General features: G+C 31.7%; 1 protein-coding gene across 1 annotated transcript in view; it reads left to right on the top strand.

Annotated features, from left to right (window-relative positions):
• Window positions 1-986: 986 nt before the first annotated feature.
• The window catches only part of LOC149486912 (uncharacterized), a 222,606-nt gene continuing 205,717 nt past the window's right edge, over window positions 987-17,875 (top strand). The window contains exon 1 of the mRNA XM_089697005.1: window positions 987-1,070. The gene's annotated coding sequence lies outside the window, so the exon portion shown is untranslated. The remainder of the gene's footprint in view (window positions 1,071-17,875) is intronic.

The following is a 17,875-nucleotide window of genomic DNA, read 5'->3' on the forward strand; positions in this document are numbered from 1 at the left end:
ATTGATGATTTTAACGTAATTATATTTAAAAATATTTCTTTGATGTGTAACATAAATGAAGATGAAAAATCACCATAATTAATTACGAAAGATGTTCTTTACTTTTACGTGGTTTCTTTAAAATAAATGCGCCATTAAAACATTTAAGATATAGGTACCTATGCTTCTAGCCGCTGTACGGTATTAAAATGTGGCACGTGAAAATTGAATACCTTCATTACATTAAATTGTAATATAAACTCGGCGCTTTGAATCTCGTTTATAAGGACCATAGACTTTCAGGCCACATTCAAAATATAAGATACTACCATAATATTATAGTAAGATACTACATGATACTACTTAGTAAAAAGAAATATGTACATTAAATACTTTTTGTATATAGATTGAAGGTGTTCAAATCTATAAAATGTAACATTTATTTGTTATCAAAGCCTAAAAAGACCTTCTGAAGTTGGATTAAAGAAAGTTGACAATATGTACCTACACTAACTAACCGTATTTAAATAGTAAAAAATGCTATTGAATAAAGAACCTTCGTTGTAGTTGGAAAGACACTATTTGAAGCTTTCCAAAGCTCTTGCAAGTTACAATAATGTCCAAATCATTGCTGACTCTCAAATGGAAATGCATATGAAACAATCGTTCCTAATTCATGACTGAATAAGATCTCTTCAGTAATAAATTCTAAACAACTATAGCATCAGTTTCATGCAGTTTGATACTTTCAAGTCGCTACTTCACAATAAAACGACAGACTAAAAGCACGTACACTCAAGTGTACATTAGATATTTGTGTGTGTTACCTACACACAAATACACGACTCAAGTGTACAATGTACATGTATAAGAGATAGTTGTGTGTGTCACACACACATGGATATCGCTGAAGGTATACAGGGTTGGAGTAGTTTTGAATTCAGTCAACCTTCAGACGCCATCAAGGGCGGTCGTGTCGGGGTTTTTGTAAAGTTTCGTGGAGTTGTCGATGTTCATGTTATGGTTTGAATACTGTTGGATGTTTTAAGGTTTCAACTGCTTGTGTGGAGTCTTTGAGCAGTAAATTGAAGGTAAATGAAATGAAGAAGATTTGATTTATTTCATTTTTTTTATTTGTGTTAAAATTAGTTTTATTCAAATTATTATGATTGTAAAATATTTAAAATGAATGCAGTATTAAGTATAAATAATTTAACGTAAGACTCTATTTATGTTACTCTTACGCCATTTTCATTTTCATACTTTTAAAATAGCAATAACAACACAATTATTTGAATATAATCCATAAACTTATATATATTTAAAAGGTAGATAGTAATATAATTTGAATGAATTCTCTAGAGAATTCTATCATAGATAGCATAATTAACAGAATGGTTCATAATAGCCCAAAATGGAGACGAGATCATAATGATATCAATTAAATTTATCAAATTCTACAAGGCTTTATGTTTCAAATCTAGTATCAGTGATTTAAACTGTTTATTCATATTATATTTGTTGTTTCTTAAAATGTATAAAATTGAATTAATTTCCACACTTTTTACTCTTCAAGGATTAAAGTTAAGATGATCTATAGGAAAGGATTAGTTTTTTAACAATTTAAAATTTACTTTCTTACCAATTTCTAAATTGCTTTCACATTATTTACAGACTTTTCAGCCATGAAGGTGTGGCATATATTCATACATTACCTAGTTAATACTTGCAGGATCAAATCTCGAGTCTTAGCTACCACTTTTTTTCTTATAAAATAATCCAGCACCTACCGAATAATAAGCGTCAAAAAAGCTCTACAAGTGTATGTTAATTTCTAATGTTCTCTACAAGCTTTCTAATTTCTAAAATATATCCGTAATTTAGAAAAAAACTGTTGAACATTAAAAAAGTAACATATTTACAACTCTTATATTACAATTAATTATTATTATCGTAAGCTCATGTCGCAATAATGTCAAGCCTAGGTAATTAAGTATCTAAGCCCTTTTTGTATGTGTTAGATCAATCATGAGCATTCATTTTCATTCAGTCTTCTAGATGTCTTGTTTGAACACTAATGATATTTACATGATGTAATATACAAAATGATGTTAATTACCATTCCTATATTATTAACACATTTGAAAGTCATAAATAATGAATGCCTATATATCGGGTTCTTGCAACTAAAAAAAACAACGAGTGTTCCGAGCATGCATGTCATATGTGAATCTTGACAAGATTCAAAGATACCAAAATCGTCGTCTTACTCCATGACGTGACGGTATTACCATGACGCGACCTTAAAATTTTACTCTCAATACATCTAAAGAAGTTTCCTGTTTCACTTTAAAGAAAACAGAATTTTATTAATTTGCTGTTGATTAAAGTGCAATTGACGGAAAATCAACATTGAAAAAAAAAAATAGAGTTGAACCACGTTGAACGTAGTCCTTTTTTGAAAAAACCTAAACATAAAAAATCCAAACCTTACGTTGTAATTAATAAAATAGTTCTAAATTATGACATGGTTTTAGATCAAATCCAGCGGAAATAACGCGGAATTCTCGACCTGATTTCCGGTTGAGCTGTTTCTCAACAAATCTGACCACATCGCGGAAATTCCACTTCAAAGGAACCGTGTGGAAATTAACCTGTTTTTGTTGGCTTTGCTTGTAGTTTGTTTAGGTTGTGTGGTTTGATGAATAGTTCGTCGAACTTATATACCTAGAACATGTTATTACATAGAGTAACTTTTACTTATAACTGACTTCAAGAAAGAGAATAATTTTTAATGAACCTACTTTCGCATTTAGTAATAATAATACACTCTATATTGTATCCAAATAAAACAATAATTTATACTATATCAGCAAGTAATTATTGTATCTAGTATCTACAATAGGCGGTCTTATCATTAACAAGTGATCTCTACCACAAAACTTTTGATGAACGAAATGCTGTATAGGTAGTGTAATTTTGAAATAAATCAACAAATCACTTAGTATTTTAAAATACATTAATTGTTTAAAAGTTATACCCACTGTTGAAATAGTTGTGATGGGAATAAAGATTTTGACCGTCTCCTCCACTGCTAAATTTAGAAAGAAAGAAAGAAAAACTTTTAATTCAACACACTCTATAAAAAAAGACCGTGTGAACCGAGCACACGTGTCAGAAGTGAAACTTCTTTGGCAAGGTTCAAAGATACCAAAATCGTCGCCTTACTAAATAACGTGACGGTATTGCCATGACATTTTACTCTCAACGCGCTTTATAGAAGTTTCCCTTAAAAAAATTTTTGAATATTTTTTTTTTCCAACCCGGGAATAACCTTACTTTTATCTTATCCCCTGGACCAACAATACTAAAGTTTATACAATTCAATTAGCCGCCAGGAAGCCGTTGCGATGGAGACGAATCGGAAACTTTGGTGAATACCTTCGCAGTTCGCACCTACAATGGCTAACAAATAATTGTATAAACTATTTCCTTTGGTGTTGGTTGGGCTTTTTGTTGCTGATTGAAGGTTAGAGGATATTGGGATACATGAAGACCCTCTCCCTCTGAAACTGAAACAAAAACTTAAAAAGAAAAAATATATATACATATATATATTTCTGAAAAATAAAACAGGCTATGTGCGAGTCGGACTCGCGTACCGAGGGTTCCGTATAAACGGTTTTTTTTCAATGTTGTATGTAACTAAAAATTTACGCTTTTCACAATTTTCCCTCTATCTGTGTTATAAGACGTTGCTTCATACAAAATTTCAATATTTTTTTCACGCGAAGTACCCTGTATATTTTCATTTCGGTGCGAAATGTCGAAATCTGAAAAAAAATGCAGATTTAACAAATTATAAAAAAAATATTAATAAAAATTATTTAAAATGCAGTATTTTTTTGATTTCGTTGATTTTGTTACTTAATTTCACAGCTTCCAGACACGTTTGACATGAGTAATGAGTATTCATACATAAGTATCAGCTTAATACCTCCACGCTTTCCTCAGAAAAAGGGTCCTGAGTCCTGACATGGTCCTGTCCTGACAGATAGACAAACAGTGTAATCGGACTTATTTGAGATATCTGATAAATTCGTACTCTATAACCTACAATTTAAACAATAATTAAACATAAATCATAATATAACATTTTAAGAAACACCCATCGAGTGATTTTTGACGTGATCAAGTGGCTTCTCAATCCTGATGACAGAGTTGAGTAGCCACTTAACTGTGACGTTGAGTATTTGTTATTTTAGCGTTAAGAGCGCATATTCTATTTAACGCAAGTCAAAAACTCCGCGATCTATTACGATAGATCGCGGCTTGCGCTATCCTTTTACTATGAACAGCATAGGTCCGCAGGAGAGCGCCGAGCAACATGTCCTCTCTCTGGAAAGGCTCGCTGCCGACTGATTTTAATCGGGTCACGCGCAGTGTTTTATAGTACTTTAAAAAAAATTGTAGAAAAATAATAGAGGTACCTTAGTTGATTTTTTAAATTTTATCTTATAAGTAAGACATTCTTTTATTGCAATATGTATAAATTATATTCAATAAAGTCAAATATCTTGGTGAAAATAATCATTTTGTCGACTATAATTTCTAAAAAAATTCACATTGTTCGGATTTTAATTTCGTAAGTTAGGAGTCCAAAATAAAAAAATCTTTTAACTAACTATTTTAATAAGGATTTTTGCAGTTAGTTAAAAATAATTGTGTGTTAGATCTGTCAGCAATTTCAGATATTTTTAGCTTCGAAATTGACACTAAAAGTGAAATCAAGTAATCATCGGCTCAGTTATCTTGATGGTATTCAGAAATACTGTATTAATTGAAAAAAACTCTTAACTAACTACATAGACAATAAAATTTCCTAAAATTATTAGTAATTCATATGTTTGTAAGATAAGTGGTTGATGGACAATCTGGTTTGAAAAATCACATATTTGAGCCAAACAGCGCACGGACCGCGTAAACCCTCTTAAGTAAATTAGGCACTATATTATGGATGTAAGTATTGGAAAATGCGAAAGTAACTCTGTTTGTCTGTTTGTCTCTTCTTCACGTTTAAACCGCTAGAGCGATTTGTATGAAATTTGGTTCATAATACCTAAAATAAACTTAGTTTGATTGTATATATCCCGGAAATTCTACAGGAAGGGGAACTACGCTGGTTTTCCTTTAATTTATAATGCGGGCGTTGCCGCGGGCGGGAAGATAGTAGATAATAAATAAATTCAGCTAAAAGTTGGCATAAATGTAACCATGCCAGTAGAATATCGATAAAATATTATAAATGTAGATGATAATTATAATACATTATTAAATTATTAAATCGTTGGAGAAAAAAAGGATTGCAGGCAATTTAAACAATCTTAAAATTTTGTATTCATTTTAACTTACCAAACTTTTTAAATTGAATCATCGAGCCACCACTATTTACACTGATTTATTATATTTGCAATCATTTATATAATTATCTACCTTTGTATCTGTAAAAACTTACAAATATTTGTTCTATTTACATTTATTTGAGAAAATAATTGTAATACCTTTGTATATGTAAAAACTTACAAATATATTTTGTTCTATTTACATTTATTTGAGAATATAATTGTAATGTAAGTATGAAAAATGTATTCTATTGTCAATAAAGAATTTTTTTTTTATATAACTATAGAGCAATTTTAGTTGTGTACCTTATTACTTGGTAATATCAGATTACTCGTTGATCGAAAGTTGTCGAAGAAAACATTACTTTTACATACTACATATTATGTTTCTCGGCGGAACAATGAAGAGCATACAAAATAAAATATTAAACAAATTAGGATATTATATTTAGTTACACTATAAGTACATAGTCTCTAAGTCGTAACATAGTACAATAAATGATATGTATAATATCCCTACATATCTAATATTACACAGTATTCACTATTCGCTATGAAAATTGTTTGTTCGATTGTTAGAAGAACTATAAAATACTATTTTGAATATATTCTGGTAAATTTGTGGGTTGTGAGCATGTTGATATTAATGTGTGTTTCATCATCATCATCAGCCCATATACGTTATCCCACTGCTGGGACACGGGCCTCCTATGAGGGTACAGGCCATAATCCACCACGCTGGCCAAGTGCGTGTTGGCGGATGACACAATATGTCGTCGAACTTTTGATTCTTCGACATGTCGGTTTCCTCACGATGTTTTCCTTCACCGTTCGAGCAGTGGTGATGTTACAACATGCGCAGATAAATTGAAAAGTGTTTATGTTTAACTAAATCTTAATTTTTCATCATGTCAAATACCTACTAAACTTGAAATTCCTAATACTGGAGAAATTTCATGGGCAAGTCGCTTTGTCAATTTGTGCTCTGCTAACTTAATAATTTCTATAGTATCTACTTTAATGATGTTTTTGCTCTCACCCTATGACCAAATTAACAATTATCCAAAATTTCAAATTTTAACTTCGCGCTTTATTTTTAAGGGCTGATTTTTCAATCCTTGGTTAAAACTTATTCGTCGAATAATTTATTAAACTACCATTTTAAAAACGTATTCTAATTGCCCGTATTTGACAGTTTACGTGACATTTTAATATTATCGTGTAATACTTTATTGGACGGATAAGTTTTATCCAAGCATTGGAAAATCGGCACTAAAAATAATAATAAATAATTCCCCAAGTAACATTTCCCTTTTACCAAATTGGACTCAGCTATAAATATCACACCATTATATCCAAATTAATTTAAAAGTATTCCAATGTGTAGGTAGTTGCCATTTTGTTCAATTATTTTATTTGAAACAAAGCTAAATTCTTAGATACATGTAATATATTATTTAAATTGAGTTTTTCCACAAGAGCAAACGGGAATAATGAATCAGGTTATTACAATTGAGATTGCGTGGGACATGACTGTTTCGTATCTTTTTATAAATTTGATATATAGACATGTATTTTGTTAATCAATTAGAAAAAAATCTCTAAAACCTCTTGTCTATAGGTAATGAATAAGAGAAACCTTTTCTTGATATAATAATATCTAACCAAATATCATTTCATTGTGCTGATTATAAACGAACGAAAATACTCCCTTTATTTCGATAATATCTACCAATGGAAAGATATTAATTATTATGTTCTTAATGTCATTGCACTATTCTACGCCGATTAATAACAAAAAGAAATGGATACAATAAATTGTAAACATTTTACTGTTTAAAATCTCGCAAGTTGTAATAAAAACTAGCGGTATTTATAATCTTACTGTGACATAGATATTACACAAGTCATTGTTTAGGTACCATTCAAATCGATTAAGCTTTTTAAATGCTTCTTTGAACTAAAAATTCAATTAATTCACATCTAAGAAAATAGGCTAAGAAATTAATTTACCTACCTATGTGATGCAATCAACTCTACAGAGCTGTAGAGCATCATATTTCTATGTAAATGAGACCTAAACTAAAACCTAGTAGGTATATTCCTAGGTTATTTGTTAATCAATCCCAGCTAATCAAATCTTATTCAAAACACTTATGCAATTTAAAGCTCGCTCCTGCGATCCGTATTCCCACGTTTAACATCCAAATTGGGATTCAAACCGATGCTGCCAACTACCAACAACGTAACGACGTTCAAATTAATCTTAAATCGAGGGAGTAGAGTTCAAATTCGTTTGTTTATCGTGTCGAGAATCGAGATCGAAAACTTAGTTCGCTTTTGATTACCCTACCAAGTACAGATTTGCTGTTAATCTAAGCTGTATTGTGTGTGCATTAGGGTTGAGATTTGCGTGTGTTACAGGGTTTGCAGAAAGGTAGATAGCACGGGTTAACTTTTGATGGTTCTGTTCGTTAACTATGTGGGAAGGAGTCGTTAACTCGCAAAGGTTCAGTTAATTTCGTCGATTTGGTTCCGATTTATTCGCTTATGTCATCAATTAACGGTAATCGAATGTAGGCTGGGTGTGCACGAACGTTGCGGGCAAGTAATCGGTTTATCTGGAATTCATTTGATACAGCCTTATGTTGATTTTAAAACAAGATGTAATGGAGGGACTACACTGTACTGTGTTTTTTTTTCATTCGTTAGTGAGAACAGATTTTACCTTAGTTTCTACAAAATCATTTGTATCGGAGAATTGTTTACTTTATAACATATACTTAAACGTTTTCACTTTATTAAACCGTTAGTTATTTAAAATTCAAATTGTATTTGTGGATATTAAATCTATAAAACTTTTTTGATATTGTTAATGCATCTAAATTGCTTTAGCACTTGACTCTAGATAAATAGTTGAAAAGTAATTATTGAAATTCAGAGATGAAATGTAAACTGTAATTAAAACAGCTATTTAATAGCAACAATATATTATTAATTTATATATTTCTGAAATTCACAAGAATTAATTTAGTACTTTTGGTCCATTGCATAATGCATTGGTGTGATTGAAATTCCAAGAGCCTTACCAAATACAAATGTGTATTATTTTAAAATGCAATTTGTAAGTTAAAATACACAAACTTAAAATTCGTTTCCTACTTCTAATTCTCACTATGCAAACAGCATTCTGAAGAACTAAAATTAATATTTAAATTCCAAAAATATGCAATGTTAAAGCTTATCAAAAGCTAGATCTTTCCCTTGATACACGTTTATCAGATTTTGTTTTCATAGATACACACACATGCACATTACTCCCACATAAGCACACACATTTCATAACACGACCCTATTTTCGCGTCAACGCTCCTTTATAAGCTTTTAGGATTTAGCAGGAAATATTAATGTTGGATGGGTGTTTTATTGAAGCGCTGTAGTGGCTTAGTGGTGGAGTATTTCTGGAAGTATTTTTGCCCGGTATAATGTAACCGATTTATGAAGGCGTAGGCGTGGGAGTATTATGCGACCGAGTGAAAATGTTAGGACTGTAGTCTGTGCAAATAAAACTTTTAGGAGAGAGTCTTTTTGTAAGGCTAAACTAGTGTGTTGATTTTGATGAAATTTCAAATTAAAGTATTTGATGAGCCAGTAAAAAAAGGCTCTTTAACACGCTTCTATTAACTTCATATACATACTGGTTGTTTGTACAGGTATGTAACCAACTATATTACGACAGGAATTTCATGTTTTTATATTATTATTAAAGCATGATTATGTATTAAAATCAAACTTAAGAGGACAACCTCTTAAGTTTGACCACAAGGTCGAAACCGCAGGACACAGATAGTTTTAGATATTATTTGTAAGCATAATACCTACACTTGTTGCTTTTACAGACCAATTTGTAGTGGAAACATTAGGTAGTGGAGATATTGAGGGCTGATGTTAATTTTATGTACCATGAATGATGATATTCAAATTCAATTTTTAGTAAGCTTTATTTGTTGATATGTAGTTACAATACATGTTGTTACCTATATCTATTATTTCGTAGATAATAATTTATGTGGTATTGTGATAGAATTTAATTTGACATTAAATATTATTATCTATGGAATATTTTATTTTTAATCATTGAACAAAATATTAATTTACTGCTATTGATATTATGATGATGATATTAGCTTAATTATTCAATTTTTCAGTTTATGTTAACAGATATGAATGAAATGAAATTACAATTTTTGTTTACTCATTACGTTATTCTAACAACTTAGTAATTTGGAAGTTTAATTAGCATCAAGAGACTCTAATTACCATTTAGGTTTCATTTAGAAGCACTTCATTTTATAAATTTAATTTTCAAACAAAATGTTGCCAAGGAGTACGAAACAAAGCTGGCATTGGACAAGTGATAGGCCTGATTATGTCATAGCCATTTGCATTTTAATTGCCGCATCCAGAATCGGAATGTTTATTGTGAATTCGGTAACAATGGCGGACGAATAACGTCACACAAAGCTTCGAATGAACGCTTCATTGAATGTGTACAGTTGATGTTTCGTGTTACGGTACATTATCTGGACGTTGCTATAGAAGTCTAGTGTGAAAATTATTGAAGTAGGTATTTACCTTAATTTATATGTTTTATACAAGGTGTGCTTCACCCGCGGGAAAGAGCAAGAACATAATATTTAGATAGCTTATGTATTATTCTGGTACATCATCTAAAATTCATCAAAATCGGTTCAGTGGATTCGGGTGAAAGGGTTATAAAAATACATCCATCCTCAAAACTTTCACGTTTACCTTATTAGTAGGATAAATTCCATCAAAAAAGAAGAACAACATTTTTGTTCATTTTACAAAGTAAATTAAAGTTTATACCAAAATCTTAACATCAATTAGTCAAATACAACCACCATAATATAGTCGATAATGAAAATATAATATCTATTATGTAAGACTTGCTAAGAAAAGCGGTTACCTCTAAACTGCCTTAGTTCCGACATGGTCCCATATCCTTATAACTTCCTTTGTTCGTTATTACATACCCTTAGAAACAATAAGCCAACAAATTTCCTTGATCCCAAGTCATAAATATTTGTGACAACCCTAATTTTGTATGGTTCTTGGTACACACTATATAAGTATTTGGTTAATTGTGTTTATAATAAACTAGAGGCTACTTTCAGTGTAGATTAATAAAAAAATACCTACCACTTATTTTGCAGTTTAATTTCCTTATTACTTTCTTTGTTCGTTATTAACTTGTTATTACATAGGTACCCTTAGAAACAATAAGCTAACAATCTCGATCCCGAGTCATAAATATTTGTGACAACCCTAACTTTATATGGTTGGTAGTTGGTACCTACACACTAAGTACTTGGTTAATTATGCGTATCTATAAATTAGTTATTTTCGGTGTAGATTCATAAAATAATGACGTTTAAAAATATAACAAAACACGCTGTAAGTTATAAAATAATTGAATCGTCACCGATCTATGAATAGGGTACAAAGTTTGAACGTTCAACTGTAAACCATTTAATAAAATAATTCCTTTTTGCTTTGCCCGCTTTGTAATAAATTTTATACTTAAGCCTTCCTCTTGAATCGCTCTATCTATTTAAAAAAACCGCATCAAAATCCGTTGCGTATCTAATTTGAAATATTTAAGCATACGTCTTATACAGGGGCATAGGAAAGTGAAAGCGACTTTGTTTTATACTAAGTATTTTTATACCTCCATTATATAAACATCCTACTAATATTATAAATGCGAAAGTAGGTATGTGAGGATGTGTGTGTGCTTGTTACTCTTTCACGCAAATACTACTGAACCGATTAAAATGAAATTTAGCACACATAGAGGGTAACTTGGATTCAAACTCAAACTCAAACTCAAACATTCATTTATTCAATTAGACTACTATTTAGTAGCACTTTCGAATCGTCATTACATAGTATTTTTAACATTTACCACCGATTCGGAAAGCAGTATCTATGGAGAAGAATCGGCAAGAAACTCCATAGTTGCTCTTTTAAATAATGTCAATAAATTTACATAATATGTAACTTATATCTACCTAACTACATAATATGCCAAAGAACTGTCCTGTGGTTTTTACGCGACAACCCTCCATGGGTCTTTATCGTCCATATATTCCTGAATACTGTAGTACGCTCTCTGAACTAGTACATTTTTTATGTAAGTTTTAAATTTAGAACTACTAAACTCTTTAATATTGTGAGGAATTCTATTGTATAAGCGTATACCTTGACCCCTAAATGAATTTTTAACTTTAGCTAATCGGAAAAATGGCATTTCAATTCTATTCTTGTTCCTTGTGCCATAATCGTGTCTATCTCCTACTCTTGTGTGTAAGTCAGAGCTTTTGTGTACATGCAAAATATTATTAAATATATACTGTGATGGTACAGTAAGGATACCAGTATTCTTAAAATGATCTCTTAGTGAGTCCCGAGCACGTAAATTATATATAGAGCGAATGGCTCTTTTCTGTAAGATAAATATAGTTTCTATATCTGCAGCCCTGCCCCACAGTAGAATTCCATAGGACATAATGCTATGAAAGTAGCTGAAATAAACCAATCTAGCCGTATCTTCATCGGTGAGATGCCTTATTTTTCGGACTGCATATGCAGCAGAACTGAGCTTACCTGCAGCGGTGTTGACATGGGCTCCCCACTGTAGTTTCTCGTCCAATGTTAACCCTAGAAATACAGTAGACTCAGTAGGATGCAATACCTCCCCGTTCAAGGTAATATCTCTGTTCAACTTTTTTACATTAGGAAGTAAAAATTCAACACAATTGGTTTTTTTGGCATTTAATAATAAATTATTGGCAGTAAACCATTCAGATATGTGTAAAAGAGCACTGTTCACTTCGTCAACATTTGGGTCATGCCTATCCACATTAAAAATTAATGAGGTATCATCTGCAAACAGAACTATTTCACACCTATCCTGCAAATAATAGGGAAGATCATTGATATATACCAAGAACAAGAAGGGACCTAAAATTGACCCCTGTGGAACACCAATGTTAATTGACGCACCGCTAGAACGTTCTCCATTAACAACTACAGTCTGTATCCTATCATGCAGGTATGACGCTATGAGGTTCTGGGCTTTTCCTTTAATTCCATAGTGATTAAGTTTACGTAACAAAGTACAATGTTCAACGCAGTCAAATGCCTTGGAGAGGTCACAAAATATCCCTAGAGCATTTTTTGAGTTTTCCCATGCCTTATATATATGTGTTAGAAGTGCAACTCCAGCATCTGTGGTTGAGCGCCCCTTTGTGAAACCAAACTGTTTGGTGTGCAGTAAATTATTAGATGCAAAATGACTACTCAATTGGTTTAATATTAACTTCTCGAATACCTTACTTAATGTTGGTAAAATAGAGATAGGTCTATAATTGTTACAGTCTTCTTGATCGCCCTTCTTAAATAAAGGTATAACTTTACTAAGCTTTAGTAAATTAGGAAATGTACCATAGTCACAACACTTATTAAATATGGAAGCTAAATTTTTCGCAATATTTTCTATTATATTATTAACTAAATTTACGGACATTCCCCAAAGATCACAAGTATTTTTAAGATTAAGCGTCTTAAAGGCAGTAACAATATCATTAGCAGTTACGTGTCGTAATTCAAATAATGTACTGCACTCCGCAACATGGTCCCTCAAAAAGGTCTCTGCAAGTGCTGAAGACGAATTTAAACTATTAGTAATAGTAGCAGGGACACTACTGAAGAATTCTTCAAAAGCAAGCGCAACATCAGCACTTTTGTCAATAACCCTGTCATTATTTACAAGTTTTATGGTATTACTTGATTTGCTTTTACCCATTTCACCATTAATAATTGACCAAACTGTTTTAACTTTATTATCAGAGTCGCGTATTTTTTCTTTGATATACAAACGCTTTGCAGTGAAACAAACTTTTTTAAAAATTTTTGAGTAATTTCTAACATAACTAAGAAAAGATGGGTCTTTATTATATTGCTTCATACCATATAATTCATAAAGAATGTTCCTGCACCTATGTATACTAGCTGTCGCCCATTTACTAAATGGTAAATCCTTGGTAATATTTAAAGATTTAACTTTAAATATTTTTTCAAATTCTTTATGTACTAAATTAAAAAGATTTTTAAACATTTCACAAGGACTATTAGGATAGGATTGATCATTTAGTACGGGCAGGTTTTTATTAATATTATTCCTAAATTTATTAATGCCTTTTTTAGTTATAGGCCTAACATTAATCCTTTTAAATGTAGGTATGCAATCCCATTCAAAAACTACTTTCTGGCCACAGTGATCCGAAGTCAATGTATTGAGAATATTTTTCTCTAAACAGATGCAGTCACAGTATATATTATCAATACAAGTTGCAGAAGTAGGTGTAATTCGTGTGGGTTCGTTAAAAAGTTTATATAGATTAAATGACTGAAACAAATTAACAATTCGTGTAGCCGTTTGTGTTTGTAAAAGTAAATCAATATTAAAATCACCACATACTATAACTTTTTTTTTACTCCTGCTTAGACGCTTTAATATTTCTTCCATGACTGTCTCAAACATATTATAGTCACTGGAAGGGGGTCTATAAACGCAAACAATAATATAACGCTCCAGCTCCACACAGGACAGTTCAATGGTCCGTTCTACAGAAAGACTAACAATGTCAGTTCGTTCTTTACATTTTACACTATCATGTACAAAAATAACAGAACCTCCGTGAATAGCCTGTGTCCTAAAGTATATACTTTTTAATTTGTAATTTTCAATATTTACTAACGACTGACATTGTTTAAGCCAATGTTCTGTTACACAAAATATTTTAATATTGTTATCATTCAGAAACAATTCTATTTCTAACAATTTGCTAACCAAGCCTTGAATATTTTGATGCACAATGGAAAAAGACTGCTTAGCTGTTGTCTTATATACTAGTTTAAATCTAGCTTAGGGCTAGATTGTCTGTCTACACTTAATCTAGGTTGATGTATAAAATTACTACTACAAAAAATTATAGTAGATTGATGGTCTGATACCGAACATGTACCAGACTGGTTAATATTATATGCTATTAACATAGCAAGTTCACGCTTATATCTATATGGCAGATACACTGTATTCTTTGTCAAAGTAAAAGATTTAATACATGAGTTAATGTCAAAGTAAATAAATGCATCACGATGATGATTTGTTAGGTTATACAATTTTAAATTCATATTATGAATTAATCTATTTTGTTCTTGTGTTAAACCAGGTAGGTATGGCAAGGTACACAACATAAATTTACATTTAGTCTTACTACTAATATCTAACATTTTTTTTAATCCTACATCAATATCCTTATTATTTATATTTAAACTGTCCCCATATAATATAATTACAATATTATTCTTATTAAAGCTGAAATGATCCAGTGATTTGATTATATATTTAAATGAACTGTTAGGCGTACAAACATTAGTAACTTTAAGCCCTAAGTTGTTGAGCATAGCGCCAAATCCCTGACCAATATTATCTGACAACACAATTATTTCCTGCTTTAAAAGGTATTTAGTATTACTGGTTGGAATTGTGGTAGTGGGTTTAACACTATGTATGTCTGTGTAGTCAGGCTTATGGGGCGACGGTTGCTCATTGTCATTGTTTGAACACTGACATACATATTTATTGGTCAGCGACTCAATTGATCAACTCAATTGGTCAGCGACTCGATTGACACATTGGATAGGTTTTATCCCGGAAATCCCACGAGAACGGGAACTATGCGGGTTTTTCTTTGAAAACACGCGCGAAGCCGCGGGTGGAAAGCTAGTAAACATACCTATAATATTATCTATAGGTACTTAACATAGGTACTACAAGTTGGTTCTGTCATAAAATAATATTATAAGTCGTATTAAACATAATATGCGGTAAAGTTTTCACTTCGGCAGCTTGAAGGCCTAACTTTAAGTTAAAAACATGTGTCAAATGATTCTCAAAGTTGAAACACGTGTATTAGTCCGTTTTCTTATGGGCATGCTTGTATGGAAAGGTATACATTTTTGAGTAAAGCAATGAGATTTGGTTCGAATGTTGTACTCGTCCACCTAAGCCCAAATCGCCTGGTAGCCAGTGTCTACTCCCCGGCAGAAGGGAGGGAGGGGGGGTTATAGAACAGAGCGCCCGGCGCTCGGAAAAAAAATTCTGGCGGATTCATTTGGCCCTTTGAGTCGAGTTTGGTGTCGTTATCAGGTAACTAGATGATGCCCGATTCATTCCTCATACCAGTTTTTTAGGGTTCCCTAGCAAAATATGTCACAATCTTTAAAATAATAAACTTTTGGCAGTGGCAAAATCCAAACAAACCAGTATATTTTTATATTTTTGTATCAAACTTGGTTTATAAAAAAATACTGCCTGAAAGGCCATTTCATGCAGATTATAAAAACATTAACATGTAACATATATCTCACCATTTTCAATGTGAAATAAATTATAGAAAGTACAGGAACGTTCGTCAGCGCAGCGTAGGGGACGGCTAATAGACCCGAAAAATAAGCAATAACATAAAACAAAAACCAGTCAAGTGCGAGTCTGACTCGCCCATGGAGTGTTTCGTACTTATTTGTCCTATACCATGTTATCTTGTCTGGTAGGACATGGTTAACTGATACACACACACTTTCGTCTTTATATTATATTAGTGTGATTTTGAATCATCTTTAAATTATAAATGAAGTCAGGTAACATTATTAAAAATAAAGATATATAATAATATAACGTTTTTGTATTAATAATAATGACAACCACCTCCACAATTACATAATTCGGTACATTTGAGCTGGCGTATAAAACACTTCAATCTGGAATTGCAAGATTTCACGCACCGACATCTTATCAATTCAAAGCTTCTCTTTTCTTTTTATTTCAGATGGGCAAGGAATATTTTGATTTTTTTAGGTCCCTAAATATATACAGCCTGTAAAACTGCCCTTAAGGCGAGTTGTTTAAGGGCAGCTTCTGTGGGGGGCAAATTTTCGATTTGCCTGTCCGTTTTTGTTAAAAATTTGTTTGCGACCCTCATTTACTGTCACAGCGGGGTACAATGTGAAAAACAAACATGTACTTATAATAATTATAAAAAAATATAAGTTCTGGATAAGAGTATCCTTAAAATATCGTGACGGTCCTTACCTATCATGCATTGTAATCACAAACTTTTCAATTTCACTGTCTGCATATTTGCCACTGTAAAGTGCTTCAAATCCTCGTGTGACATTCGGATATGCCTTCCATACCTCAAATGCAGGTGTACCTATAGTTCTTTTAGACCTTCTAGCTTGGAATACATGATATTCTGTACTAGCCATATCTGTCGACTGTTCTTAACATTATTTTGGCTACTACTACTATATCGTGTGTTCCAAAGCTAGAAGGTCTAAAATAACTATAGGTACACCTGCATTTGAGGTATGGAAGGCATATCCGAATGTTACACGAGGATTTGAAGCACTTTACAGTGGCAAATATGCAGACAGTGAAATTGAAAAGTTTGTGATTAGGATGTGATTAGATAGGTAAGGACTAGGGATGTAACGATACATGATTTTGCCGATACGATACCGATACCGATATTTGTAGTAATGTATCGGCGATACCGATACCGATACCGATATCGATGCTTGGTAGAAAAATAAATAGTGAATTATGCATAAAAAGTTACCAACATTTAACAGAGACAACTGTTAATCGTATTCTTTTAAATAAAAATGCCAAATCAAAAAACAACAAAACCATTTATTTTAGTATTATTATATTACGAAGTCAGTTAAACTTTAAGTAATACACATACAATCAGTACCTAATAAAAGTTTACTATTGGTAGAGTTTTTTCAGAAAACAAAAAGCGCACGCGCGGGCGGCCTCCCGCATCGTTCATTGGGCGCGGGTTTTTGAATTATTAGCAAAACTGTACATTATAGGGCGTGGAGTTGAGAGTCGTAAATTTTTTTGTGGTTAGCTATTGTCCTATGGAACCTAAATCTGATATTTCACACCGCGCAAACTTTTAGTTTTTGAGTTACGAATTTTTGAAAATCGGAAAATTTTACTCCATTTTAGCTTTGAAACGCGAACTTACTGTTATGACAGTGTCAAATTGACATACAGCGATTGTCAAACGCGTTTCATTTCAGGTAAAACATTTCTATCTAACAAAAAAAAATTATAATTTAAATTTTATTTATGAAATGTATATTTTTTAACAACAACATTAAAAATAATTATTATTAAGTATAGTTATTGTAAAATAGATTAAATAAAATAAAATTATTAATATTCGCAATTTATAATTTAACAAAAATATTAATTGTACGCTTTGTACCGTGGAACAAAACAATAACGACGTCATTTTCAGTTACCGTTCGTTTGCCGCCTTTCAGTCGAG

Source organism: Colias philodice, chromosome 7 (assembly GCF_061535455.1).
Source record: "Colias philodice isolate Cphi_HAF_F1 chromosome 7, ilColPhil1 Martin Lab GWU primary, whole genome shotgun sequence".
NCBI classification, from domain to species: domain Eukaryota; kingdom Metazoa; phylum Arthropoda; class Insecta; order Lepidoptera; family Pieridae; genus Colias; species Colias philodice.